At 37.9% G+C, this 12,309-nt stretch overlaps 1 pseudogene across 1 annotated transcript; it reads left to right on the forward strand.

Moving 5' to 3' along the window:
* The first annotated feature begins 887 nt into the window (after positions 1–887).
* Positions 888–1,117, forward strand: LOC308339625 (small nuclear ribonucleoprotein G-like; annotated as a pseudogene). Its single transcript has one exon. The product of its transcript is annotated as a small nuclear ribonucleoprotein G-like (transcript).
* The last annotated feature ends 11,192 nt before the right edge of the window (positions 1,118–12,309 follow it).

Raw genomic sequence — 12,309 nt, forward strand, 5'->3', positions numbered from 1 at the left:
TGCCTGCCTCTCCCTCTGTTTGGGCTCCCTCTCTCTTGCTGATAAATGAATAAATAAAAACCTTTAAAATAAAAAAATTTTTAAAAAATGGAATATTTCCAGAACCTCAGAAAAACCTTTGGCCCAATTCCTATCTCTTCTCCCATACAAAAGTAACTAAAATCCTTACTTGGAACACCATAAATTCGTTTTGGCTAATTTATCATTTTGACTTATATACATGGAGTCATACTATACGTATGCTTTCGAGTCTGATTTTTTTTACTTAACTTTATATTCCCAAGATTTATTCATATAGTTGAGTGTAGTTGTAGCTAGTTCATTTTTGTTGCTGTATAGTACTCCAATGCAGGAATATACCCTACTTTATTTACCTGTTTTACTGTGACATTTGGCTTGTTTCTAATTTGGGGCTTGTATTAGTTTCCTAGAGCTGCCATAACAAAGTATCACAAATTGAGTGTCTTGAGCAACAGAAATTTATTATCTCATGTTCTGGAGGATCAAAGTCTGAGACCAAGTGTCAGCAGGATTGGTTGCTTTGGAGGGATATAAGGGAAAATCTGTCCCATGCCTTTCCCCCAGCTACTAGTGGTTGTCTGGCAGACTGGTATTCCTTGCCTTGTAAAAGCATTACCCCACCCTCTGCCTTCATCTTTACTTGGCAGTCTCCTTGCGTGTGTGTGTGTGTGTGTGTGTCCAAAGTTTCCCCTTCTTAAAGGTCATCGGTCAGATTAGGGCTACACCCTACTATGACCTCACTTTAATAACATCTGCAATGACCCTATTTCCAAATAAGGCCATAGTCTGAGATACTGGGGGTTAGGACTTCAAGATATAAATTAGGGGGAAGAGGGAGGCATCTTTGAGCTTGCCGAGTAGACACCATGAGCAAAGCTCACCCTCCCGAGTTGAAAAATTTATGGACAAGAAATTATCATTTAAATTAAATGGTGGCAGACATGTTCAAGAAATATTGTGGGGATCCGATCCGTTTACGAATCTTGTGATAGACGAATGTGTGGAGATGGCAACTAGTGGGCAATAGAACAATACTGGACTGGTGGTAATACGAGGAAATAGTATCATCATGTTAGAAGCCTTAGAACGAGTATAAACAATGGATGTGTTCATCAGAAGAATCAACTGCTTCCACATGTCCCCTCTCCACAGTACCTGTTTTACTTCAATATAAAAATCAGGTCGGGGCACCTGGGTGGCTCAGTGGGTTAAGCCTCTGCCTTCGGCTTGGGTCATGATCCCGGGATCCTGGGATCGAGCCCCGCATCGGGCTCTTTGCTCAGCAGGGAGCCTTCTCTCTGCCTGCTTGTGATCTCTCTCTCTCTCTCTCTGTCAAATAAACAAATAAATAAATTTAAAAAAAAATCAGGTCGTGTGCATTTTCATATTGAACTTTTTTGTTAAATAAACTTTTATAATAGTCAATAAATAAATAAATAAATAAATTGGGGGGGAGGGGTAGGCACAATTTAACCCATAACAAGGCTACTATGACCAACAGTGCTAAGAATATTCTTATACATGTTTGAGTGAATATATGTAATTATTTCTGATGAGTATATTCTTACAAGTGGATATGCTAGATTTTAGAGTGAATATATATATTTATGTATGTATATTCAACTTGAACAAAAAACTGCCAAACAGTTTTCCAAAATGTTTATACTAATTTTCCCTCCTCTCATCCTCTCATCAGCATATGAGAATTCCATACGTGTATGAGAATTCCACGGCTCAAACATTCCAAATGTTCAAACATTTGATAGTGTCTTTTTTTTATTTCAACAGTTTTATTTAAACCATTATGATGAAATTATAGTTGTATCTCATTGTGATTTCAATTTGGCTTTCTCTGATGAGTAATAAATTAATAAATTAATAAAATTAATAAAGTTAAACTTCTTTTTGATATCTTTATTGACCATCTGGAGATCATTTTGCTCATCTGGTCATTTGCCTATTTTTCAATCGAATTAACTGCATTTGTCTTGGATTTGCAATAATTCGATGTTCTTCCAGAAATAATGGGTACTTTGTACCTATACATATATCCCTTTTCATTCAGAGTTAGGAACTTGGCTTCAGGCAAGTGGACAGATGGAGGTGATTTGCTTCATTTTCTGCACGCTTCTCTTATGCATGTGTTTAAAATGCTAAAGGTAGAAGGTGGAAACATCATACCCTAAAATAGGGACAGGAGGGAAAAAGCGATGCAAAAACTATCCATCAGCATCTGGTCTACTAGAATTTTTTTTTAAATCCGACTTTTAGTTTCAGAGAGTGAGAGTGTGCATGCTCATCTGTGTATCCGACTATCTCTGTGTTCCTTTGTAACATTCCTTTCAAAAGACTTTAGCCACTTGGCTGACTCACCTCTTTTTTACAGCTTTTTCTCTAGGCTTACTTTCCCTGGCGTCAGGCATGGGCTGCAGAGAAAGATAAGATGTATGAGTCAGCTTTCAGTGCTTAGTATGGAACCCTGCATACAGTAAGCCCTCATTATTGATTTGTTGACTACAACTGACGGAAGCCTCCACTTGATTGCTACACAATAGAGGCATAGTGGTATCCATTCATAGAATGTTGTCTTGTTTTATAAGAATTTTTAATATCAACAAAAAACATTCCAAGAGATAACCAAAAATGCCATATTCCGTAAATAAGTTTAGGAAATTTCTAATATTTCTCCCTGACAATTTCCCTGATTTATTGTAAATATAAGTAGAGCTAGGTCTGATCGCTTAAATGACATCCCACTAATGATCTCCTTCCCACTTTCATTTATTATTACAAATAGAGTCTCATGATTCTCAACCTTGTATTGGTCCTATAATAGCCTATAGGTCTACCAAAGAGTTTTCATAAGTTACTTTTGTTGTGGTAAATACACCTAACATAGGATTTACTATTTTAACTATTTTTTTAAAGATTTTATTTGTTTATTTGACAGAGACAGAGATCACAAGGAGGCAGAGAGGCAGGCAGAGAGAGGGAGAAGCAGGCTCCCCACTGAGCCGAGAGCCCAATGCAGGGCTCCATCCCAGGACCCTGAGATCATGACCGGAACTGAAGGCAGAGGCTTAACTCACTGAGCCACCCAGGTCTCCCATTTAAACTATTTTTAAGGGTACAGCTTAGTGGCACTAATACTTTTGCATTGTTGTGCAACCATCACTACTGTTCATCTCCAGAACTTTTCCATCATTCCAAACTGAAGCCCTGTGCTCATGAAATTCTAACTCCCTATTCCTCTCTCCTCCTAGCTCCTAGCAACCACTATTCTACTTTCTGTCCCTATGAATGGACTATTGTTAAGTACCTCATATAAGTAGAATAATACAATATTCATCCTTTTGTATCTGGCTTATTTCACTTAGCACAATGACCTCAGGTTTATCTATGTTGTAGAATGTATCAGAAGTTCATTGCTTTTTTAAGACTGAATAATATTTCGTTGAATGTGTATATCATATACTATTTATCCATTCACCCATCAGTGGACATTTAGGTTGTTTCCACTTGGGTTATTTTATTTAACCTTCACAACTAGTAGCCTTGGCAGGCCTGAATTGGAAAATTGACTGTCACTTACCTAGCAACTGACTCTGCCCATTTTGAATTTTCTCTTTGCATATTACAGTTATAAAATGGAAATGAAATTACCCACTTCACTGGAGGGAAGATTTAATAAGATAACAAAATACCTAGTGTAGCGCCTGTCATATAATTGGTATTAAATGAAAGGTAACTTAGTAACATGATGATTCATGTTGATAGTAAACAATTCAAGAGTCTGTTCCATATGTCTCAGAAGTCCAGACCCATGTACTTAATGGATCCCCTGCATCCCCTGCTTTATGAAAAAGTCATCTTAGGTCATATACATATGGCATATCCAAAAGGTATTTTTGGCTTCTAAAATATTCAAGTCACCAAAGGAAAACAAGAATCATTTGTGAAACACTTTTTTTTAAAATTCTACCCACAATATATTCACCAACCTCTGAGAGGTTAAAATATCACTTCAAAGAGTTCAGTTTTAGGAGTATCAGTGATTTGTCTCTTCAGGGAAAAAAAAGTTTCATTTTGTTTTTATTAATTTTATTATTTATCAAATATAGTCATTAAATAACATCCCCCCCCCAAAAAAAGCCAGTTGCCTTTTCGGACTTTAATACCAAATTTCAAGGTTGGTAAGCATACATGATATTGTCACCAATTCAAGGTGACCAATTATTTGGTGTCAGAACGATTAGAGATCAATAATCAGGAAATGAGAGCAGTATGTTTTATCTATTATCTGTTAACGGCAACTAAAAAAGCTTTATAAACATACTTAAAAATAACTGTAGGCTATCCATTTATTTAAAATCAGCCAAATAATCCTAATAATAAAAACAAGTTACTGCCTAACACCAATTAGGATGGCTATTATCAAAAACAAAACAACAACAATAACAAAACAGGAAGTAAGTGTTGGGAGACAACTAAGAACCCTTCAGTGTGACAATTCTTTAAAATATAACAAATAGAATTACTATATGACCCAGCAATTCCACTTCTGGATCCTGATGCAAAAGAACCGAAAGCAGAATCTTAAAGAGATATTTGTATGTTTATGTTCATAGCAGTATTATTCAAAATAGCTAAAATATGGAAGCAACCCAAATGCCCATAGACAGATGGATGGATGGATAAGCAAAATGCAGTATATACATACAATGGCATATTATTCAGCCTTAAAAAGAAAGGAAATTCTGACACCTGCTATGACACAGATGAACACTGAACACATTGAGCTAAGTGAAATAGGCCAGTCACAAAGAGACACACACCATATGATTCCATTTATATAAAGTACTTAAAGTAGTCAAAATCATAGAGACAGAGAGTAACATGGTGGTTGCCAGGGGCCGAGGGAAGGGCATAGCGGGGAGTTATTGTTTAATGGAATAGAGCTTCAGTTTTGCAAGATGAAAAGACTTCTGGAGATGGATAGTGGCGACGATTGCATAACAATATGAATGGACTTAACACCATTGAGCTGGGTATTTAAAAACGGTAAGATGATAAATTTTATGTTATGTATTTTACCACAATAAAAAAATTGGGGGAAAAAGTAAATTAACACCCTACACTATGTTACTTGCAACAGAAGACAAATTGTACATAAAAGGTGAAACATGAGAGATGAATAAATATTTCTACATGTGTCTGCAAATCTAGCATACACAAGTATATGAGTGATCCCTGTATATCCTGAAAAAGGAAAACATTATTCCCATAGGAACTCAGTGTTGCTTGGAGATTTTATAATTTCTAATTAATGTGGGGGAAATTATTAGAAAAAAATATGAAGAACACATAAAAAGTTGATGATAATGTCTGCACTCGTGAAAGGAAATAAGTTGTTTCACTCAGCTAACACATTCTATTCACAGGCAGAAGAAAGATGGGCTTAAATGTTTGAACTATTTAGCACAGACTCAAATACAGGGATGACTAGACAAAACAAACTAGTCATTAGAATTGAGGTTTCTAGTTAGAATTGCCAGATGCACTAAAAAACTTGGTAGCTAGTGTGGGGCTTTATGGTAAAGAGAAAGAAAAGCAAAGGAAAGACCAAAGAATCAAGGACACAGGAAAACAAAACAGAACAAAATAGCAAACATAGTTGAATATGGACTCAGTTGGTTCTGATGAAGTTTATGTGTACATCTGAGTTACATTTAATTTTTACTTTTTTAATATATTTATTTGACAGAGATCACAAGTAGGCAGACAGGCAGGCAGAGAGAGAGGAGAAAGCAGGATCCCAGCTGAGCAGAAAGCCCTATGTGGGGCTCGATCCCAGAACCCCGAGATCATGACCTGAGCTGAAGGAAGAGGCTTAATCCACTGAGCCACCCAGGTGCCCTTAATTTTTAAAATTTTGTTAATCTATAGTAATTATAAACTGGACTGTGTGAACTCTGAGATCCTGTTCCTTTCTCTCTCTCTCTTTTTCAAGTTTTTATTATTTATTTGGGGGGGCATGTACGTTCACAAGCAGGGTAAGGGGGAGGAGAGGCAGGGGAGAGAGAGAATCTTCTAGCAGACTCCATGCTGAGTGTGGAGCCTGAAACTGAACCCATCCCACAATGCTGAGATCATGACCTGAGCCAAAATCAAGAGCTGGGCGCTCAAATGACTGAGCCACCAGGCGCCCCAGATCCTGTTCCTTTCTAAGGATTATATTCTAAGTTTCATTTCCCTTTAAAATTTAACTTGCATTCTAACACTTCTTTTTTTTTTTTAGATTTTTTAAAAAAATTATTCATCAGAGAGATGGAGAGAGAGCACAATTAGGCAGAGCAGCAAGCAGAGGGAGAGGGAGAAGCAGGCTCCCTGCTGAGCAGAGCGCCAGATGGGGGGCTCAATCCCAGGACCCTGGGATCACGACCTGAGCTAGGGGCACCCGCTTAACCAACTGAGCCACCCAGGCACCCCTCTAACACTTCTTCCCCCAAGAAATAACTCATTGGCTTTTTAATATTTTTAAATTCAATATTCAGGCATTCTTTCTTTGATGGAGTACCTACAACAAAATCTTCTGATGTTTGGTATATAATGAGGTCACAAAAATGAATACCTCGTTTGCCCTCAAGGAGCTCACTATCAATATAGCAAGGGTTGAGAGGTAAACAGATAATTCCTTCATCTTAAAGGATAAGGAGGCCTGAGGTTAAAGTAGCTACAGGTGTTCCAGGTAAGAGGAGCTTTGAAAGTGCACAAGAAAAACCTGAGAAACGAGATTGCCCAGTGCCTGAAGAAACTTCAGTAGTTAAGTGTTCTTGGAGAGAAGGGTGGTGAGTGATTGGGCTTAATGGCTAGCAGTGGCCACATAATTCAGAACTCTGGTAGGCTAAGGAACTTGGATTTTATCCTGAAGGCAAGGGAAATCAGTTAAGGACTCAAATTAGAAATGTGATGAGATAAAATATGAATTTACAGTTAATCTGAGGATGAAGTGCATGTATATTCAGATTCAGAGGTGCGTGTGTATATCAGAGGCATGGAGGAGACTGAAAGAGAGCTGTAGGAATCCTGGCAGGAGTCACGTCACCTGGACCAGTGCTGGGACAGTAGGCTCTCAGAGGCAGGAGCGAACCTCAATACCTCAGAGATATTCAGGAGGCAGAACTGACTAGACATTGTGAGGGTCTCTCCTAGGATTTAGTAGGTCTGTGGAAAGATCTTGAAGCCAGTAATTTAATAAAATTTTCTAGGTATGTTTCTGATTAGTCAGGTGTGGGACATATGGTGCACACTGCTTCTCAGAGAACTTGAGTGTCCAAAAATAGAGAGAGAGAGAAGATGACAATTAGAAGGCCCTGGGGAGCCTTTGGTGAAAGATCAAAGAGCCATGACTGTTCACATGGTGAAGAAAGAGAAGCCACAGGGAGGGAGCAGCATCCCCTACAAGATGGATTCCAAGATTTTGGAATCCATCTTGTAGGAATCATTCAAAGACAAAAGACTGAACAGAAGGATGATCTCAGTTCTGAGTTAGGAACTAAAGAAGAAAGGATAGGAACATGGACCCAAATAGTTGGGGAGAGATGATAGGGACAGGATTGAAGGAATTCTACTTTATATCCTCCTCTAATTCCCCAGTGCTTTTTCTCAATGAAGCAGCCAGGACTTTTTCTGAAAAGGCTAAGTTGAATAAGGAGAATGGTAAGAATCATGGAGAGGATGACAGGGTGCTCATCGGAGAAACAGAAGTGTGCTGTGGCCTCTCAGAGAGCACTACCAAGGCAAGAGACTATGCTTGTACTGGTACCAACAAGCACACTGTGATTTTCTTTTCTTTTTTTTAAAGATTATTTATTTATTTATTTATTTATTTGACAGACAGAGATCCCAAGTAAGCAGAGCGGCAGGCAGAGAGAGAGGAGGAAGCAGGCTCCCCGCTGAGCCCCCATGCGGGGCTCGATCCCAGGACCCTGGGACCATGACCTGAGCCGAAGGCAGAGGCTTTAATCCACTGAGCCACCCAGGCACCCCACACTGTGATTTTCTTCCCATAGAGTTGCACATAGAGCAAATAAAAATACAAGATCCCTGCCTAAATTTGAATTTCAAATAAAAAATGGATAATTTTTTAGGACAAGTAGGTCTACGTAATTTTCAGGACAAACTTAAACTAAAACTTTTTTCATTAGTTATTTGAAATACAAATTTAACTTGACAACCTGTATATTATTTGGGAACCCTATATGAGAACTAAAAAAAATCAGGTGTGAGCATTAATGTCTAATCCTTAGAGTTAAGGTTGAAGTTAACTATAAAAATCCTCTTCATTCATTAATATTTATTTTATGTGCAAGCATGACTCACTATCAATAGCAGACAGATCCACAGACACATGCTCATAACATGGCAACGACCACAGACTGATAAGCTGTGACTATTGGGCTGCATCCTTCCTACCTGTGGCATTTCCGGAAATATCCACCTTCACCTCTGACTTCAAGAATCAGTGTTTCTTCACAATGAAACGTCTGTTGGGTTTTTTTGTTACCCATATCTGATAAAAATGTAATAATTTCTCTCACACAACTCTAAACCAGCTAGCCTGATCATTAGCTAAAAGTAGAGTAACCAACGGTCTCAGTTTGCCCAAAACTGAAGGTTTATCAGGACTTGGTATTTTCAGTTTTGTTTTTTTTTTTTAAGATTTTATTTATTTATTTGACAGACAGAGATCACAAGTAGGCAGAGAAGCAGGCAGAGAGAGGAGGAAGCAGCCTCCCTGCTGAGCAGAGAGCCCGATGCAGGGCTTGATCCCAGGACCCTGGAATCATGACCTGAGCTGAAGGCAGAGGCTTTAACCCACTGAGCCACCCAGGCGCCCTGGTATTTTCAGTTTTAACACTGGGAGCGTCCCAGACAAACCAGGATCGTTGGTCATCTGCCTTGTCCATGGTAGATCCTTTAAACCAGTGATGTCTTTATGTTGACTATTGAGCTTTAGTTCTCAAAAAATAATTGTAATTTCCCTCCTCAAAATTGTTCCTCCTCCACAGCCTCATCTTCACTACTTAAATTATCTTTTATATAAAAGGTAAGAATGTACCCTAAAAAGAGTAGATTTTTTAAAACATATTATGTCATATCACATCTTAGTTCTTAGAATATTCTCACTAGAAAAGTCTGTCAATTATAAGATCATATGTTTTATAGGCTAATTTTAGCGATACCATTTTTAAACGATTGAGTTAAGGAAAGAGTTGATCCTTCCAGATCAGCTGACTTTTCCCTTTACATACCAGTTTGGAGATATCCTATGATCCATGAACAATACAGAATGACAAAATACATGTATATATCTGTATGTATTTGTGTCCTGAAAGCAAAAGATAAACAACTGGTGACAAAATCTTAGTTTTGTACCTTGCAGTGAATGACCCTCCCACAAACTTTAAGAAAACACCCATTCTAGTGGCTTAAGCATGACTTTACCATTGGGCAGAGAGAAACAACATAATTAGGGAGTTGTGTTCAGACCAATTAAATCTTTCATAATGATGGCAACATTCAGGTCTTGATTTACAGTTATGAGAGAGGTTAGCTGCCAAACAAATATTGTTTGTTACTTCTTCTTACTTTTATTTTATTCCAGGTAGCTATGTGATTAGATAAAAGACTCCTTTTTACAGCCTCTACTGCAGCTAGACATGAGATTCAGAAAGGCCCCTTAAGAGAGGAGAACCAGCTTACATGAAGTCTTTTAACTTTTTCTTCCATCTTGCTTCTTGCCTGGAACTCAAACATGGTGGCTGGAGCTTCAGCAGTCATCTTGGACCATGAGGAAACTTTGCAGATAGAAGCTATGGTTACAAAAGGCACAGTAGGAATGTAGGAACAGGCTGACTCTCTGATGACTTTGGCGCTACCCTCTGAAATGTAGACCACCCATCCCCGAACTTCTTTTATCTGAGAGACAAACTGTTAAAGATCCCGTTTTGTTGTTTGCTACTACCTGCTAATGTAAATCCCAACAGACGCAACTGTTAATTGTGAATATAAGTAAAGGGGAGGTGTGCTTGAATTAGTTCATAATAGTAAAACATATTGTTTACTGTATGCCGATTTCTGAAATACTTTCTAAATATTATCTTATTTAATCCTCACAAAGAATTATGAAGTAGGTACTGCATATACTCTATTCTTCATATAAAGAAACTTAGCTCAGAAATGTTAAGGAACTTGCTCAGGGTCACAAACTGGAAAGTGATAATATTGGAACTCAAATCCAGAAAGGTGGCCATGACACCCTGGTTCTAAACTTCTCAAGGGTAAAAAAAAATAAAATAAAATAAATTAAAAAAAAATACCCACACAATTCCAGTGACAGAAAGCAAAGAAAATTTTATAATTTTAATAGATCAATCTTTCACTTGTGAAATTATGTGTTTATTATGAACTTCGCTCTTTAAAAGAAGTGATACATAGAAATAAGACACATGTCCTATCTTTACAGCTCCTGGTTTAGGGGGAAAGAATCTACAAAATATTCCTGTGAACCTGCTCAATAATTCTAAGGAAATTATGAAACAGGTAAGGTCTTCCATCAGAATCCTCGGATTGCTTCTCAGTCCTCTCCTCACCTTTAGCTACAGGCAGTGCTTTTGCCTCATGATGAAATGCAGGATTCCAAAGGACTCTCTTCACATCCATAGTCATTACTCATTTGTGCTGTGTTTCCATGATTTTCTGACAGATGACAGTAAAATGTCTCCTGAGTGTGTTTTTTCCTAACTTGCACAAGGGTACTGGTTGGGCTAGTGTCAAGAGTGGTTATCTGCTCCTCTATTCTGGGCACCCTAACTTGTGATCTCCCATCCAAAGCACCCCAACAGCACTCCCACAGCTCCAGGCCCTATCATATCCTAACCTTAACCCAACAGGTCATGTCCCAGAGAGCTTCCAATGTCCTAGAATTAAACCTCTCATCTCCATTCAAGGTCTTGATATCATTCAGTGGTCAAGGTAATGAAGTCCATAAACTAAGTTATGATAAAAATGGAAATTAGTCTCTCTTGTTTTCTTTCTTAAGACATACTTGAGCACTAAAAGGTCTTAATTCATAGAAGTAAGTGTGTGTGTGTGTGTGTGTGTGTGTGTGTGTGTTTGTGTGTGTGTAGGGGAAGGAAAAGGGGAAGTTTAGTAAAGTAATAACCATTTAAAAATACAGTATTAAAAAAATACAGTACTCTTACAATAATCCCTTGCTCATCTGCATCTCATTCCCTAGGTGAAACTCTTTGAAAGCCAACACTTAAAACTTTTTTCTGGTATTTACCTCCATATTTCTAAACAATCTGCTGATACTGGTATGTCTTATTTAATTAATTTCAAATGTATTTATGAATATCCTATTATGATAAACGAGGATTTCCATCTCTTATGCCACCAATCCCATTTTCCTTATATCTGCCACTCTCCCAGGTGCCTGGGTGACTCAGTGGATTGAGTGCCTAACTCTGGATTTTGGCTCAGATCATGATCTCACGGTCATGAGATCCAGCCGTGAGTCAGGCTCTGTGCTCAACGCAGAGTCTGCTTGTCCCTCTCCCTCTGCTCCTCCTCCCACACACTCTCTCTCTCAAACAAACAAACAAATAAATAAATAAAATCTTAAAAAAAAAAAAAATCTTATACTCTCCCAAGATAGTTACACCACAAGTTTTGGTTAAATCAATATCCAGTGTTTATATTTTTTATGGCTGTGTAAATGTTGACACTTCAGACTCATATTCTTTCCTGTAAGACATTGTTTTTCCTAGCATTCACTGCCTCATCTTGTCATTTCTTAGTGTTAGTAACTGCTTCATTTCTTAATTTTTCATGAGAAATTTTTATACATCAAATACCATTATTTTTTGAGTACTCAAACGTTACAAATAATCTATGAATTCTGTTTGTCCCCAGAAGAAGACTCCCCACCATCCTCCTACTCTGGTCTTGATTGACTTATTATTGGGTTTGTTATCCAGCTGTCATTTGGGGTGTCCTTTAGCTATTAATAGTCTGGGAGTTTGCTTTGCCTCCTCCCTGTGTTGGATCCCTTTCTTACTGTCATGTCTACTCCTTCATCTGCTGGAGTACATTCTCTAGTAGTTTCTACAAATGTAGAAATGTAGTAGTTTAATCTAGTAGTTTCTACAAATGTAGAAACTATGTTTGAATGCCCACGTGTCTACATTTGCTGTCATACTTGACCCTTAATTTGTCTAGGTG

The sequence above is a fragment of the Martes martes genome, assembly GCF_963455335.1.
Source record: "Martes martes genome assembly, chromosome: 3".
In the NCBI taxonomy this organism is placed as follows: domain Eukaryota; kingdom Metazoa; phylum Chordata; class Mammalia; order Carnivora; family Mustelidae; genus Martes; species Martes martes.